The following is a 15522-nucleotide window of genomic DNA, read 5'->3' as shown; positions in this document are numbered from 1 at the left end:
ATATTCTCATTGAATACTTTGTTTTGTACAAAGTTGAATGTGCTGACTACAAAATCACACAAAAATCATCAATGGAAATCAAATTTATTAACCAATGTTGGTCTGGATTTGAAGTCACCCCCAAAATTAAAGTGGAAAAACACACTACAGGCTGATCCAACTTTGATGTAATGTCCTTAAAACAAGTCAAAATGAGGCTCAGTATTGTGTGTGGCCTCCACCTGCCTGTATGACCTCCCTACAACGCCTGGGCATGCTACTGATGATGTTGCGGATGGTCTCCTGTGGGATCTCCTCCCAGACCTGGACTAAAGCATCCGCCAACTCCTGGACAGTCTGTGGTGCAATGTGACGTTGGTGGATGGAGCAAGACATGATGTCCCAGATGTGCTCAATCGGACTCAGGTCTGGGGAACGGGTGGGCCAGTCCATAGCTTCAATGCCTTCATCTTGCAGGAACTGCTGACACACTCCAGCCATATGAGGTCTGGCATTGTCCTGCATTAGGAGGAACCCAGGGCCAACCGCACCAGCATATGGTCTCACAAGGGGTCTGAGGATCTCATCTCGGTACCTAATCGCAGTCAGGCTACCTCTGACGGGCACATGGAGGGCTGTGTGGCCCTCCAAAGAAATGCCACCCCACACCATTACTGACACACTGCCAAACCGGTCATGCTGAAGGATGCTGCAGGCAGCAGATCGCTCTCCACGGCGTCTCTAGACTTGAAATGTTACCTTTTAGGCTCGTGGAGACGGAACCTTTCCGCCACCTGATGGCGGCGGCCGTCCCTCGGTGCTTGGTCCCCAGCCGCCACTAATTCTCCTGGTGTGCCGTCCCCGCATTTCACAAGCATGTGTCCCACAACATTAGCCGTGCCCTGAACAATGCAGTTACTGGGAAAGTCCAACTAACCACGGACACTCAGTCAGGGTTGCCCCCACATTCTACAGCTCCTGCACCTAATCTTCCTCTTCAGCATCCATCTCTGAAATGACCACATCAGTCGCAAGCTGGAAGCACTGCAGCACTGCCTCGGCCAAGTGGCAACAGGCTGTGCTGAAGCTAATATGCTTAGGTGACAAACCACACAATTCTGAAGAGTTATGGACAGCTCTGAAAGAGCAGGCAGATCTGTGTCTGACACCGCTGACCCTACAGCCAGGCATGGTCGTGTCTGACAATGGCCGAAATCTGGTGGTAGCTCTGAGGCGAGGCGAGCTCACATATGCACCATGCCTGGCCCATGTGCTCAACCTCGTGTTTCAGTGGTTTCTCAAATCCTACCCGGATCTGCTGGATCTGCTTATCAAAGTACGCCGCCTGTGTGCCCATTTTAGAAAGTCAGCTACAGCTTCTTCCTCCCTTGCCGTGCTTCAGCAGCATTTGCAGCTTCCGGCTCACCGACTGGTGTGTGATGTCCCCACGCATTGGAACTCAACATTGCAGATGTTGGGAAGGATTTGTGAGCAGAAGAGGGCATTTTTTGACTACCAGCATCAACAAGGCCATCGGTATTCAGGTCAGACTCCACACATAAGACCTCAGGAGTGGACATGGATGTCAGACATCTGTACCATCCTCCAAAACTTTGAGGACTCCACCAAGATTGTGAGCGACGATGACGCCATAATTAACATCACCATCCAAGAGGATGCATTGCAAGTGGTGCACGATGAGTTGGAGCAAGGAACCATACAGAGTGATTACACACAGCCCAGCCTCATCTCATCCCAACGTGGATTGGGTGACAATGGGGAAGAGGAGGAGGAGGAAGAACAGGAGCTAGTTTCCTGCGCTATAGACGGTACTACCTGCACAACTGTCATACTGTCTGTTCAGCGTGGATGGCCTGAGGACAGGGAGGAGGAGGAAGAGGAGGAGGATGAGGATGAGAGCATGATCAGTCGTCCTCTTGGTGAGGACACAGAAGTCTTGCCTGTAAGCAGTCTGGCACACATGGCTGAGTTTATGTTATGCTGCCTTTCCCGTGACCCTCGCGTTGTCTAAATTTTGGGTGACAGTCACTACTGGTTGGTGATGCTTCTAGACCCATGCTACAGGGAGAACTTTATGTCTCGTATTCCCTTGCAGGACAGGCCTAATAAAATGGTGCAGTACGCGAAGGCCCTTGTTGCACAATTATTAAAAAAATTCCCATCTGAAAATGCTGGCGGCAGAGGTCAGAGTTCGTTGGACAACCAAGGAGTACAGGCAAGAGAGACACAAATGCAATCCAGCAGAGGCAGGGGAACACTGTTAAAGTTCTGGGACAGTTTGCTCAGACTCTCCCATCGTACAGGTCCTGAGGCACAGAGTACTCTCACAAGGAGTGAAAAGTTTCAGAAGATGGTGAGGGAGTACCTTGCTGACCGTACCAACATCCTCCATGATTCCTCTGTGCCTTATAATTATTGGGTATCCAAGCTGGACATGTGGCATGAACTAGCTCTCTACGCCTTGGAGGTCCTGGCCTGCCCTGCCACTAGCGTTTTGTCAGAGCGGGTTTTTAGTGCCGCTGGTGGAATTATAACCGATAGGTGCATCCACCTGTCAACTGAAACTGCTGACAGGCTGACTCTTATAAAAATGAACAAGGGCTGGATTGGGCCAGACTTCTCAACAACACCGAATGATAGCAGCGTAACATAAACTCAAATACAGTATCTTTTTTTGGGGATGTCTAACTCTATTCCCATGCACCTCTGTCTTCACACCTAGACATGGGTATACGCTTCCTGATTTTGTCTATTTGCTCTTGTCCTCCTCCTTCTCCGCATCCTTCACCACCATATCACGACCATATGTACCATATCAACATATCTACGTCTCTTGCAAGGGGCATTGTAGTTCCTCCAAATTTTTGGCAGCCGTTGCTTCACTGCATAGGCAAACACTATGGGAGACCCACTTCCTAATAATGGGAACATTGTTTTTAGGAGGCTCTCTGACCTCTACATCTCTTCCAAGGGGCATTGGAGTGCCTCCAAATTTTTGACAGCCATTGCAGTCACTACATAGGCAAACAGTATGGGAGACCCTCTCCTTTCTAATGGAAATATGTCATTACTGTGGCCCTGCTCTATGTGTCTTTAAATTGTTAGTGGGGTTTTTCATTTTTTCAAATTTTGTCAGCCGTTGGACTCACTGCATACCCTATAACTGTATAGCACACCTGCTCCTTTGTAATGGAAACATGTCATTTTTGTGTCCCTGCTCTGTGTGTCTTTAAATTGTTAGTGGGGTTATTCCCAATTTTTGGCAGCCCTTGCAGTCACTGCATACGCAATAACAGTATAGGAGACCCACTCGTTAATAATGGGAACAACAAAGCATAGGCAGCTGATGGCTGTCTAACAATAGCGAGGGCCGACTGCTGGCCCTTTCAGAATAGTAAGGGTCGCCTGATGGCCCTATAAAAATAGGCTTTGTGACTTTCAGAGTCCCTCTATCATAAATGAAACAGGATGTGTCTGATGATGTGTCACAGACCACATGGCCAGATAAGGTTGAAAAATGTTAAAATGCATTTGTCTTAAAAATAACGTAAAAAAAAAACAGTGGGATCTTTCTTTAGAATAAAAACGAGAGTCGCCAATGTAACCTCAATGTAATCACATTGTTCAGCTCCTGCACCTCCTCCTCCAATTCGACCTCCATCTCCGAAATGACCACATCAGTAACAAGCTGAAAGTGCTGCAGCACTGCCTTGGCCAATCGGCAACAGGCTGTGCTGAAGATAGCATGCTTAATGCTTAGGTGACAAACCACCCACCGCTGCAGAGTTGTTGAAAGTAGTAACGCAGCAGGCTGATCTGTGGCTCTCACCGCTGAACATAAAGCCAGGCATGGTCGAGTGTGACAATGGGCGGAACCTGGTGACGGAGAAATGACAGATACAGTTTCCCTCTATGCCAGTGTGGCACCCCAGGGGTCTGGTTTCCACAGTAACAGCAATGTTATGTCTGAGAGCAGGTGGAAGGTCTCTTGGTCAGGAATCCTATGCATGCCACACCTCCTGCCCAGTCCTGGGAGGGGAAGGACTTCCCCTATATAAACCTGGGGCTGAGGCAGGGTTAGAGAGAAGAGTAGAGAGAAGAAGAGAAGCAGTAATAGGAAAGAAAGATCAGGAGCTCTGTGGGAGTCGTGCTAAGAGGAGGTCAGGGCTGGAAGCTGTAGAGCTCGCCCTGATTGAAGATTTCTTACCGGACCCGGAGTCCGAGGCTGTGGGGACTAACTCCTACCCAGCAGCAGAAACCGACCGGCAGGGGATTTCAGGTTCTCTGGCCAGAAACCCGAAGGCTCGGTCACAAGAGTGGGACCAGCACCGCCGTCGTGGAGCGGAAGCTACTAGAAGGCCCCGAGTCACCGGCCATACAGGTGAGCACCACACGGTACACTCAGGGACGTGGGCTACCTTTACCCGCCTCTAGCAAGGTAGCCAGAAGAGTACAATTAGTTGGGGAGGCCTACAACTCCGCCTGGCCAAGGGGGATCCCATCAGCTCAAGGACTGACCAGACCCCGACCGCTAGCCAGTACTCCGGGAGGGTCTATCTTTGTCACCAGTAAAGACCCTGAACTACACCGCATCGTCTCTGAGTGATTCCTGCTACCCCCATCATCCACGTCGGCTGCCCTGAGGCCATACCCCTCCCGTTGGGGGTTATACCATCCACGCTGCACCATCCTTCCACCGGCCTCAGCGGTCTGCCCTGCAGCGGCAGCTCCATAGCTGCATTCAACGGGTGGCGTAGTCGTCCTACATCTACTGCTAATATACCGCCACTTAGTCTGACTCCCTGGGCACGGACCGGGTCACCGCCACGAGACTACTACCCCTATCAGATCCGGCTCCGGGTAGTCCCTGCGTGCGCAACGCTACATCACATAGGCCCAGGGCGCGTCACCAGTCCTTTCACCGAGCTAAAGAATATAGCTGTGGTGAAATACAACTCCCACTGAGAAGCAATTTCAAACTGAAAAACATTTTGCCCACCAGAGGATTTGATTCTGAGGGCTCACCTTTCTCCCCCCCTCAAGAGCCCCATAGCTGCTGCAAAGTTTGCACTATCATGAACTCTCCTGATGGAGAAGCCAGGGCCCATCTGAGGATTCTCTGGTGTGACTGTCCAACCCTGCCATGAAGCAGTCCTGGCTAAGAAAAGTGTGTGGCAAGGTTCCCGGACACTCTATGGCTCCTTTTTTTATTGAGGTGGAAACCCACGCAAACGGGGAGAACATACAAAATCCTTGCAGATGTTGTCCTTGCTGGGATTTGAACCAGGATCCCAGCACTGCAAGGCTTCAGTGCTAACCACTGAGCCAATGTGCTGCCGTTCACTCTCTGATATCTAACAGGCTGGAGAAACTTGCACCTACTGCCACTCTATCTTCAGCTCCTTTGTGAGAAACTAACGTAATTTGGTCAGCCACTCAGACTACGAAATAGAATTCCTGAGAAGGAAATTGGGAATGGCTTCGCTATTGATACTGGGGCCAGTGCTAATACCATGGCGTCGTACCATAGTTCACTGGAAATATTACAGGCTGGTAGGAGGCAAGCAGATTCCCACAGAAAAGTACCAGCAGTAATGTTCAGGGACCCTTGCTTGTGGAAGGCGGAGACTACACCGGGAGAAATACTGGTGGCTGGGGACCGAGTATGGACACCCGGCTGCTGTCGGCATGAGGTTGTGGACAGTCTCCGCCTCCAGGAGCCTAAAAGGCCACATTTCAAGTGCAAGCAGCTTTAGAGGACTTCCTGGGAGAAATTAGATACGGTTTCCCAAGTCCTTTCACCAAGCTAAAGAATATGGCTGTGGTGAAATACAACTCTCAGCAAGAAAAAGCTGTGGACTGGCTACATACTGTCCCTGGCCACATTCACTTGACCACTTGTTTGTGGTTAGGCGGCCCTTCCCAGTAAGTCCACTGGGGAGGGCACAGGTAATGTTGTGGGACCCGTGCTTGTGGAAGGCGGAGACAACACCGGGACAAATAGTGGCGGCTGGGGACCAAGTATGGACACCCGGCCGCCGCCATCAGGTTGTGGACAGCTTCCGCCTCCACGAGCCTAAAAGGCCACATTTCAAGTGCAAGCAGCTGTCAAAAATTTGGCAGTATAGTATTGCAACCTGTGGGTGGGTGGGTGGCTGGCTGCATACTTGTGCTTGCATTCCAAGTAACAGAAAACTAAGCAAATGGTGGCCTCTATCATCATCATGGCCTCACCTCGGCACTATGAACTCTCCCGATGGAAAAGCCAGGGCCCACCAGAGGAGTCTCTGGTTCTCTGGTGGGCCCGTCCAACCTTGCCGAGAAGCAGCCCTGGCCAAGAAAAGTGTGTGGGAAGGTTCCTTGACACTCTGTGGCTGTTTTTTTTTAATGTGGATTGGACGTGCTTAATTGCATGTTATTTCTGAAACCGCATTGCTGACCAGGCCATTGCCAAACTCTGTAGTCATGAAATTAAAGGGCAAAGAAAGATGTTTGTGTTTCGAAGCACCACCGACAGGTGTGAGCTGATGTTGGACGGGCTGCTGCCATTGCTTATGTGACGCACCCCCTGGGCCGTGGGGTACTCGGTAGCCAGGCCGGTTGGTGCTGGGGGATGTCACGGTGGCAGTGACCCGGTCCGTGACCCAGGGCGGTCAATTAAAGGGAAAGTAAAATGGGGATAAAGTTTTTAGAGATAATGTTCGTGACGCCACCTGTGGTATGCGGATATAAGGGGCTGCCGCTGCAGTGCAGATCCACTGGAGCTGATGGTGACGCAGCAGAGTTGGTTCAGCTCTCCACAGGTAGAGCTAAGCTCCAGGGCAGTATATGATGATCTTATGAGGTAGATGATGTTGGTGCTGTGTAGTGCAGGGCTGGTGATGGCGCAATTATTCAAGGACACAGTGGGGTGAAGTCTTCAGATTTTACTTACAGTTGTTAAGTTCCTCAGGTTACACTTTCCGGATTATAACCGCCCACGTCGTCCTGTGTCCTCCGGGGTAGTGATCCAGAAAACTCTCAGATATCTCAGGAGCACTTACACGGGACCCCGTTCTATGTACCTTTCTCGGTCGTCTCACAGCACTGGCTCTCACCCTCCTGCCCTGCGCCTCACAATCAGTGTCCCAAGCCAGTGGCCTTGGGCCTTGTCGGGCAACGTGCAGCCCCCTGGACCCTATGTGGCCACCTTTTCAGCGATGTAATTGTGGGTTTTGGCTGCAACACCTTGAAAATGCTACATCCTCCGGTTCTCTAGCTGAGCCTGGTTGTTCTCCACTAGTTTTGGGGCAGGTCCCCTTCTGCGGCCTGATCCCTCCACATCAGCGTGAGTTCAGGCGCACGGGTGGCCTCTGCACTCCCTGGGATCCCCTCTGTCTTCTTCCTGGAGCCCTTCTCACTGCTCTTATCTTCTCTCTTTCCTTCTCCTGGGCCTCTCTCACTGGGCCCTGCTTCTTTCTCCACTCCTCCTGAGCAGAGCTCCTCCTGAGCTCCTGCTCCCAGCTCTCCCTCTGACTGAACTCCTTCTAGAACTCTTCACCCTCCTTTCTATACTCCTACCCTCTGTGCTCCACTGAACCTCTTCCTCCACCCACCTCCTCAACCTAGTTCCACCCTCCAGCTAGGGACCAGGGACTGTGCTCTCCCTTAGGAGCAATCTCGCCCTTCCCCACTGAAGTGGAGTGTATTGGATGTGGGTGTGTGGGTCCCGGGTAGTACTCCCTCCTTACCTGAGAGTGGGGTACCACACCTCTGGGTGAGATGCAGTACCTTTGTGGCAACTGGACCCGCAGGGGCGCCACATATGCGCCCAGCTGCATTAGAGGACTTCGTGGGAGAAATGACAGCTGGAGTAGATACGGTTTCCCAAAAGTCAGTCCTTTCACCAAGGTAAAAAATATGGTTGCGGTGAAATACAACTCATCGACAAGCTGTGAACTTGCTCCGTACCGTCCCTGGCCACGTGTTTGTGGTTAGGCGGTCCTTCCCAGTAAGTGCACTGGGGAGGGCACGGGTAATGTTGTAGGACCCGTGCTTGTGGAAGGTGGAGACGACACCGGGACAAATAGTGGCGGCTGGGGACCGAGTATGGGCACCTGGCCGCCGTCATAAGGTTGTGGACAGCTTCCGCCTCCATGAGCCTAAAAGGCCACATTTCAAGTGCAAGCAGCTGTCAAAAATTTGGCAGTATAGTATTGCAGCCTGTGAGTGGATGGGTTGCTGGCCGGGTAGGGCAAGGAATGAGGTAGGGACAACTGAACGCTGCGCTGGGACAAGGTCGTGGACGGTGATTGTTGCAAGTCTGCAACAACAGAGGCATCTTCGCATGCGCCAAGGATCACTTGTGATGGGCACACTTTTAGGCAGTGACCTGGGAGTTAGAGATGCTTCCAGGGTTCTTCCCCATGCTGTTCCCATGCCTTTTCAGCACTGTATACATGTGTCTGATGATGTGTCACACACCACATGGCCAGATAAGGTTGTAAAATGTTAAAATGACATTTCCCAGTGAATGCATTTGTCTTGGTTGAAAGCAATGCAAAAGTGCAAAAAAACGCATCAAAAACACTACGTGTGAACATAGCCCAAGGTGTGGAGGAGCATTTTTGTTTTTGGTTATTTGTTTTGCCTTATATACAAGTCATTACCCTGGAAAGGATGTTCCTTAACATTTTTCCCAGGAAAATCCATTTTGGTTTCGTTTTTGCATGTTTTATTGTGAGTCCGTAAAAGTGGCGTAATACCTCTGACAACATTGTTGACAGCAGTGACCTGGGCATCCGAAATGCTTTCATGGGTCTTCCCCATTCTGATCCCATGTCATTTGAGCACTGTTCCCATCGATTTGGGCAATTTTTATGCCCTCTGCAGACCGCCAGGGAAAGCCTCCGGAAAAATGCTTGAGTTTCCCATAAACTTACATTGGGCTCGTTACTCGGTCCGAGCACTCGAGTATTCCAATTTGCTCGACTCGAACAATGAGTACCCGAGCATTTTAGTGCTCGCTCATCACTAATCCTTATCAATAATATTTTAATAACATATAAACCATATTCAACATTCAGACAACGTGTTTGTGGGTTTCCTCCCACACTCCAAGGACATACTGATAGGGAATCTAGATTGTGTGCCCCAATGGGGACAATGCCGATAATGTCTGTAAAGCGCTGGCACTATACCTAATTATTGGCGCTATATACAGTGGGGAAAAAAAGTATTTAGTCAGCCACCAATTGTGCAAGTTCTCCCACTTAAAAAGATTAGAGAGGCCTGTAATTGACATCATAGATAGACCTCAACTATGAGAGACAAAATGAGAAAACAAATCCTGAAAATCACATTGTCTGATTTGGAAAGAAATTTTTTTCAAATTTTGGTGGAAAATAAGTATTTGGTCAATGACAAACAAGCAAGATTTCTGGCTCTCACAGACCTGTAACTTCTTCTTTAAGAGGCTTCTCTGTCCTCCACTCATTACCTGTAGTACTGGCACCTGTTTGAACTTGTTATCAGTATAAAAGATATCTGTCAGCAACCTCAAACAGTCACACTCCAAACTCCACTATGGTGAAGACCAAAGAGCTGTGGAAGGATACCAGAAACAAAATTGTAGCCCTGCTCCAGGCTGGGAAGACTGAATCGGCAAGCAGCTTGGTGTGAAGAAATCAACTGTAGGAGCAATAATTAGAAAATGGAAGACATACAAGACCATTGATAATCTCCCTCGATCTGGAGCTCCACACAAGATCTCACCTTGTGGGGTCAAAATGATCTAAAAAACGGTGAGCAAAAATTCCAGAACAACACGGGGGGACCTAGTGAATGACCTGCAGAGAGCTGGGACCAACGTTACACAGGCTACCATCAGTAACACACTACGCCATCCGGGACTCAGATCCTGCAGTGCCAGATGTGTCCCCCTGCTTAAGCCATTACATGTCTTGGCCCATCTGATGTTTGCTAGAGAGCATTTGGATGATCCAGAATAGTATTGGGAGAATGTCATATGGTCAGATGAAACCAAAGTAGAACTGTTTGGTAGAAACACAACTCATCGTTTTTGGAGGAGAAAGAAAGCTGAGTTGTATCCAAAGAACACCATACCTACTGTGAAGCATGGGGCTGGCAACATCACGCTTTGGAGCTGTTTCTCTGCCAAGGGACCAGGACGACTGATCCGTGTACATGAAAGAATGAATGGGGCCATGTATCGTGAGATTTTGAGTGCAAACCTCCTTCCATCAACAAGGGCATTGAAGATGAAACGTGGCTGGGTCTTTCAGCATGACAATGATCCCAAGCACACCGCCAGGGCAACGAAGGAATGGCTTCTTAAGAAGCATTTCAAGGTCCTGGAGTGGCCTAGCCAGTCTCCAGATCTAAACCCTATAGAAAACCTTTGGAGGGAGTTGAAAGTCAATGTTGCCCAGCGACAGCCCCAAAACATCACTGCTCTAGAGGAGATCTGCATGGAGGAATGGGCCTACATACCAGCAACAGTGTGTGCCAACCTTGTGAAGACTTACAGAAAACTTTTGACCTCTGTCATTGCCAACAAAGGATATATAACAAAGTATTGAGATGAACTTTTGTAATTGCCCAAATACTTATTTTTCACCAAGATTTGAAAAAAAAAATCTTTCCAAATCAGACAATGTGATTTTCAGGATTTGTTTTCTCATTTTGTCTCCCATAGTTGATGTCCCCCTATGATGTCAATTACAGGCCTCTCTTATCTTTTTAAGTGGGAGAAAGTGCACAATTGGTGGCTGACTAAATACTTTTTTTCCCCATTGTAAGTGAGTAAAACAAAATAGATAAACTTTTTAATACCACATATACAAAGAAAAATAAAACATGGCAAAGTTAAGTGCGTGGACTCTTAAGAGTGTATGAACTCTAAACAGGAAGAGAAGACTTATTAAAGAAGCACTCCGATCTATATATTTTTTATTAAATATGTGTAAGCGCATGTAATGAAGTGTGATTAGTATAATGTAGTGTGTGTATCAATATACTCACCCACCACTGCTCTCGCCGGTGTCTAGCGCTGTTCTGTTTTGCTTCTCAGTGGCGTCACCGCAATTGAGATCTGCCTGCTCAGTCTATGCTGTATGTGTAAGCCAGAAGTCTCTTTTACAACGAAAGCCTATGAAGCCTCATTTTGACACTCGATAGACTTACATTGTAAAAGCCACTTCCGGGTCACACAGAGCGTAGCGTGATCCGGAGAGTCTACAGATGGTTGGCGTCACTAAGAAGAGGAGAAGAACAGCGCTGGACACTGGAGAAAGCAGCATCAGGTGAATATATTAATACATTCACACTACATTACAAGCATATACACACATTTAATAAAAAAATAGATAGGAGGGCTTCTTAAATACTGGCTCATTAAAAGATTACTGCACCTGTCCTTCTGCGAATCCGCAGAATGCTACAAATTCAGCAACAGGGAGCACACCCAGTAACACAATCTGTCTTTGGCTTAATACATTTCCGTTCAGATCTAAATATGCGATAGATGTCAGTTTTACATGTTGGCTTAGGGTATGTGCCCACGATGCAGATTTGAAGCAGAAATTTCCTCAGCGTTTTTTTCTCTCCCTGGCAGAAAAAACGCATGCGGATTTTACATGCGTTTTTAAGCGCTTTTTAAGCGTTTTCACATGCGTTTATGCATGCGTTTTTTCAAGCGGTTTTCCAAGGGATTTTGAGCATCATGCATTTGGAAAAGGGCTTGACAATATAAGTTGGTCACACAATATAAATCCATGACATGGATTTATATTGTGTGACCAACTTATAAGGAGAGTTCTGCTTTCAAATGATGCATCTATAGTAAAAAAAAAAAAAGAATGAAAAAGTAAAAAGAAAAAAAAAACCTTATACTCACCTCTCCGGCGGCCCCCGGTCTCCTTCCGGCGGCGATCCTCTGTCCTCGGCGGCCCGCGGTGTACTGCCAGGACCTGCGGTGACGTCATTTATCAGCTGATGGTCAACTAGGAGGGATTTGCTTTATAACTGTATAAAACCAGATTTCTCTGCAATCAGACCTCTGCTATGGGCCATACAGGTATGTATAGATTTACTTTTCTATCACCTGTATGCCCATAGTAGAGGTCTGATACTCCACAGGGGGGTGACACATTCCCATTAACAATACTTTCCAACATTGTTTAGTTTTAAACTACATAGTCTTCAAGTTAATCTCACTAGTATAATTGTACAAGTGCTTTGATGAATCTGCATTTTTCTTTAGGAAGAACAGAAGCTAGAGGAACAGAAATATTTTGAACCTTAAGCAGAAATTTATATTTGTTTTGTTCTTACTTTAGATTCAGAAACAAAGTGGTAAAAAAACAAGTAGCATGAGAAATGCTACTTAACCTATCTGAAGGATTCATGTGCTTATGGGCAGAAATACTTGCCAACTATTTTTGCTTTTATCAGACAAAAAGTGTTGTTGTTCCATGCAGCCAAGATGTTTCAGAAATAAGAAATTGCATATTCACCCTGTAGAAAAAGTTATACAATGGGTGAATGTGTGTAGTTAAGTCTCTTGCCCATTAAAGTTATAAAACCGGTTTTTATATTAACCCATTCTTGGCATCTCATGTTTTATTTTCCGCCTTGCTAAACACTTGTTTTGCATTAACCTTTGAACAGCGATGTGTTTTATGACTGTTTGCAGCATGGGTGAAGGGGTGGTGATGAGATTCAGTGGCTGATTCGCTGATAACTTTAGACAGGCATTTTCAGGAAATACAGCAAAAGAGACAAAAATGACTTGTTAGTAAAGAACTGCTGGCTGTGTCCCATGTGTGTGCTACTATTATGGCAAGAAGAAAGAATATTTTGCAAGATCTTCTATATTTGGAAAGCACTTTAGGAATGGATTTAATAAAGTATGAGAAAACAACAGTATCTACTGCCTTTAGGAAAGTTGTCTTGCAACAGTTGTATCAACAAGTTACTAACATAGCTAACAAGATGAATGAGCTACCTATGTGTACACGCCTTAGACATTCAGCGAACCAGAATCCTAGAAAAGAGGGGACAAGAGTTGTGTCTCACATGCTCTAGGCTTTACCGTAAGCAAATATAAATCTCTGAAGACAGCTAACCTTTCATACAAGAAACGAGTCGGAACATAAACAAATATATGCACGCTACATATATGATGTATTGAAATGTACAGCTGCTTGCCATGTGCCGTCAGCAGAATGCATAGTACGGCACCTAAAGGAAGATAGTTTTTGTAGTATTGATGGCCCCTATATCACCCTTGGTGCTTTATCTGGCCTGAATAGACAACCTAAAAAAAACATATAGCCACTCATGTATAGATATAAATATTTTATTTTATTAAACAGACGTATAGATATGGAATAAAATGTACACAAAATATATGGGGAGCTACACACAATATAAGAATAACATCAGAAATGAGGCCACTATATGAGGCAGAGGAAAAGCATAAGATCTCATGGTAAATATATTATAAGAAATCACTATAATTGGGCAAAGGATATTGCCAGAATAAAACTTCAATAAATAGATGATATAAAGCCAAGGTATACAAAAGGAAAACCTTACAATGCAAACACGAAGAAAGAATAGTGAAAATCATGTAAGTATAATAAGCATGGTTGTACCAACCAAAAGGAGGAACTCCCACTCCGACGTTTCGCTTGAAGCTTTTCCCAAAGACTAGAGTAAGATATTTCTATAGACACATATACAGAGCTATAACAATAATTTAGTCAGCAGAGTTAGACACATAAACAGCAGCTTACATAACAAGTTCTGCATACAGACATATCAGCATATCCCATTCATTCCAAAAAGGTTCCTTCTTTTAGAATTAAACAAATAAAACAGTCAAAATAAAGGACCCATGTTAAAAAAGAGATAGTGGACAATGGGAAAATATGTTTTTGTGGAGACCTTTAAATACAGTGGGATGAAATTACAGGGATGACAGGACAAACAGGCAATGAACTTCATCAGTACTAACAGCCTAGTTAGGGTGTAGAAATTGTACACTTCTAAAATCAGTGAATTGCCAACTAATAGCTGATGAGAAGCATCTGAAAAGGTTTTTGTTTTACCAATTTGTGTAAGGTGTATCAAAAAGAGACAAAATATCACACCATAGGAGCTGAATGACAAGACAGTTCCATAAATATGCTTCATGGTCTCTATAGCTCCTTGACACAGTTAACGAAAGTATGAGTGTAGATAAAAAATCATGAAGAGGGAGTTTATGAGAAAGATGAAATCCTTGTCTGGAGGTCGTATGGAACCACCTAGCTGTTCCTCCCAACTCAAAACGCAGGGCAGTTGAGTTTTCGTTGTTTTAATGTAACAGGAAGATATGTAGATATGGCATAAAAGGGTTTCTTGGTTTGAGTACAAAGAGTCTTTATTCAATGATTAATGAATGCATCAGGATATTCCACATTGAAGCCATGGATATATAGTTCTGGTAGGCAAGCCATGGACCCCAAGAAAGGGTCTGCCCTTCCATGTTCTCAGTGAGCAGTTTAATGGAACTCCCAGAGAGTGCCTTCATCAGGTTGGGTTTATCAATAACTCTCATGTCTAAAGGCCCCCATACACATTAGAAAACATCTTATTTTGGTTGTGTAGGCCGACCATAAATTGTGTATGTGGCCTTCTCAATTATTCCGCAACAGATTATTTCAGGGAACATTAATACTGGGCAATTAGAATTCAATTGCCCAATCTTTTTTTTTGGTGAGAAGGTAATCTATCTGGTAGCTGCGCTCTCATAGAGAACACAGTAACATTCAGATGTGCCAAGCATTCCTGCCTATGAGGATGTCGGGAGAGATAGCTTTTGGGTATCTAATGTGAATGAGCAGCTTAAGATTTCCTGAAAGAAGGGACGTCTAAGTCTAAGAGAACCTGGTGGGCCTGGCAAGTTTATCTGAATTCCATGCTACAGCCATCTTGAATTATCTCTGCTTATGCTTTTGACATTATAAATAAGAGATTTTTCACAATACAATTTATTAATATTATTGATTAAAAATTTTATATTTACCGAGTTATCAGAAATTAAAATTTTTTAGCATCTGGTCATATCTGTGTTGAATCCTCATTGACTTTCTGGTGAGCAGCTTTTTTTATACATAGTAGCCAATATGTAAGCAAGTAGAGCTGTATTACTGAGACAAAAGGTGAGACGCTACAGCTAAGCTGCACCATCTGAAGAGTCTATCCACAATGGGATGAAAGAAAAAAAATCAGCCAACAGATACCAAAAGAGTGTCCTACTCACCTGCATTTGACTGGTAATCATCTAGATTTTTTTTTGCTGTATGGAATACTGTACGCTGCTACTTGTATAAAATGCTATACAACAGGAAAGATTTTAAAACTCCGAGCTGGGCCTCATCATCGTGAGGCACTTTAGTTGGTGAGGCAAATTTGACTATTGAATTGGTAAAATACCTGTTTTGATTTACCTGACTTGTCTTGCACTTTTTTTCA

The sequence above is a fragment of the Phyllobates terribilis genome, unplaced genomic scaffold (genome assembly GCF_046119375.1).
Source record: "Phyllobates terribilis strain yellow unplaced genomic scaffold, ASM4611937v1 Scaffold_2__4_contigs__length_985480577, whole genome shotgun sequence".
Lineage (NCBI taxonomy): Eukaryota > Metazoa > Chordata > Amphibia > Anura > Dendrobatidae > Phyllobates > Phyllobates terribilis.
Note: the sequence above shows the minus strand (reverse complement) of the source record.